This window comes from Merops nubicus, unplaced genomic scaffold (assembly GCF_000691845.1).
Source record: "Merops nubicus isolate BGI_N331 unplaced genomic scaffold, ASM69184v1 scaffold4803, whole genome shotgun sequence".
NCBI lineage: Eukaryota > Metazoa > Chordata > Aves > Coraciiformes > Meropidae > Merops > Merops nubicus.
This window is the reverse complement of record NW_008598128.1, coordinates 71,555-74,802: the sequence shown is the minus strand read 5'-3', so window position 1 is coordinate 74,802 and position 3,248 is coordinate 71,555.

The window sequence follows — 3,248 nt, the reverse complement described above, 5'->3', positions numbered from 1 at the left end:
GCTAGCAAGACCTGCCTTAGCCTCCTGAAAAGGCTGTAGAGCACTCCTCGCCTGCTCTTCCAGAAGTTGTCTGCATTCCTCAGCTATACCTGAGGAATGCAGACTCTGTATAGAGTAGATGTGGCTATGCCTGGGTTTTATTACATTACTACAAATTAGTCACAGAATCCCTCCTATGAACACATAAAAGATGTTCTAAAATAAAAGCAGAATTTTCCTGCATTGTATTTGCAAAATTATGTTAAAGTTTATACTAAATGCATGTCCAAACAAACCAAGTAACCAACACACACACACAAACAAACAAAAACACCAACAAAACCACAACGTAGAGGTAATCCTAAAATGTTTATTACATTTATTCAAGTATGAAGGACTTGGAAAAAGAACTGAAAGAAAAATGTAGAATGAACATCTTTGGGATTTGAGTCCCAAGAGAACACAATCAAACTAGAACTGGTGAAGTGGTGAAGCAAAAGCAGTGACAGACCAGGGCAAGATATTACTGACAGGACAGCATGACTCAACAATTGGGAATAAATAAAGAAAATATACTGAGCTGCTGTTATGACAGATTCAGAGAAAGTAAAGGAAAATGACTGGAAATTCTTACTGGAAAAATTTCGAGTGAGAATATTGTCCTAGAATTATACAAGAAGAATCAATGCAGAGTAGGAGCCAAATATTTTCTCTGGTAGGTGACGCTGGTCACAATATAGGTGAGTGTTTTCTTGAATCTCACTTGCAGAATTAGTATTTTGTGGGAAACTGAGAGAGTGGATTATTCTTTTCTTTGTTACACTTCCCCTTTGAATGAATTCTGAAACCATGGTTGCCATTTCAGATTTCAGTGTAATTGCATAAATATTAGAGGAAAGCCAACTATGCCTCTCACAAATGGTCTAAAATTAGTTCTCTGTTAATTATCTCAAATCCAGAATAGAAGTCAGTGTAGTAGGAAAAGGCTCTGCCCTGCCCTTTGGCTGTAATTCTGTTTCATATAGAGATCTCATCCATAAGCTTGACAAAACTTTGGTCCAATTTAAATCTTTAAATGGTGTTTGAATTTGGTATTAGTTCTCAGCAGAACAAGTAGACAGAGAATTCTGCTGAGGAAGAACAGTGTCTTCCAGAAACATAAACAGTGAATGTCTTCCCATGGAAAAGTATGTTAGATTGTAAATGAGAGATTTGATCTTGTCTGTTTTAAAGATCCAAGTGCTCCAGAAAGCTGACTTGTTTAGTTCTTGAAAGTGTTTAACACCAGTAAAAAAAATTTAAAAAAAGCATTTGCCATCCCCCCCAGTCAGGATCAGAATTGTGTGTGTGTGCGCATGCTCCTGCACAGTTCTAAAAACTGTTGTGCAAACACATGACTGTTTTATATACATACTGTGGCACAATAATTTTAGCTAAATTTATGTTGTTTACCACCCATATTTAAATATCAGTGGTCTCATACTGGATATAGTACACAAACATTGCTTTTAAAATATAGTATGGGACAAAATCCAGGAGTATGATGTCACCAACAGAGGGATGAGTCTGCTTTGCACAGGGAGGGGCAGAAAACCAGAAGTTAGACTCATTCATACAACAGAAGGAGCTTGTCTGCTCCCGGAGACGTGTTGCACTTCACTCATTCGTACCTTCTCCGTGGTGAATTGCAGTCAAAGGTATGTGTTTCTGCTTCCCTTAATATGAGAAGTTCTCATTATTTAAAATCTGCATTTTTTTTTCCTTAAAAACTACTTCTTGAATTCTTAATTGTTTCTGTTTTAGTGTCAAAAGAGATTATGTTATCAGTGTTCCAGAAACACAGAGGAGAAAATTAGTTATTGCTAATGTGATTTTTTAGCATGTCAGGGTTTGCAAAACTGTAGCATTTACAGAAAACTCCTTTATTTCAAAGTATCAAACATATCAAAGGCACGGGGCTTTTCACCTGCCACAGATACTGTCCAGGGTATGGGCTACTGGAGGGTAAGGATTTCTTCTGTCTGGAAGACATTTCGTGTCTCTAATCACACCATGAGTACACATTCTTTGATCTTAAAAAAAATAAAAAATGCAAGCAGTTAACTTTGTTCTCAGCCAAGAAATTATCTACAAAAAAACAGGGAGAAACCAGAGGCATTCTATTCTGTACATACCGACTATTTTCCCCTCTATTATTTTGATTCTAAACTTTATGGGGCAGGAAGTGTGTCTGTGTGTGTGCCTCACACTGCTAACCTGTCTCATCTGCACTGATTGAATGGCAAAGACTAAAGCCTTAAAGCTTTTTCTTATGTTACAAAGAAAAGTTTTGGTGACCTTTAAGCAACATTATCAGTTTCTTTCTTACATCTGTATCCAAATTAAAAAAAAATGCAGGAGGAGCATGATTTGTAAGATGCTGATAAAAAGAAAGAAAAGCTTACAGCTGGGATCGTTATTAGGGTCATAAAACAAAAATGCCAAAGGCTGAAATATATACTATACTTTTAGCTATTCATTTTCCATTACTTAGTATCCTAAGCAGCTGTCTTAGCATAATAATAGCAGAATAGTCTTAAAGCCCAAACAGTTTAAACAGTTTGTCAGTTGAATACCTGTTTTAATACACGGCATGTAATTTTACAGATGCCATCTCTGAGGTTAAGAGTATATACTTTTATCTTGAACAGGTGAATATATTTTCTGAAAGAAGCTGTAAGACAGCTAGGAAAAAAAAAAAAAAAAAAAAAAAAACCAACCTATTTTTACAGCAGTGTCTCCAAGACAGAAATATCAGGATATTGAGTAATATCAGTCATATGATCTATATCTTGTCTGTTGTTTTCTAAGAATATGCAATCATTAAGAAAAAAAAAAAAATTAAGAGAAACATCTTCACATGACCAGATCATTCCATAGACTTCCAAATGTATTTGTCTTTTTTTTCAGTATGAAGAGTAAAAACACAAAGAGAAGGGATAAATGTACCTAAGTTAATAAAGACTTTGGAATAGCCAGAGCAGAGACACTTCCAGAAAATCTTTGTCAGGTTTTCCACTGGGCCTTGTACGTGCTAGAACAAGATGAACTGAGTTACTCAGAGTTACCTGAACGTTTTGTACCAATAATTCAACAAAAAAAAAAAAAAAATGCCTGTTCTACTGACTTAGAGCTTCCTGAAACAAGGATCTCATCATTGCATTCAAGCACAGCTTTAAAAAAATCTCATGGCTATGTAGTATTTGAAGTTTTTTCTCAGATAGAAAATA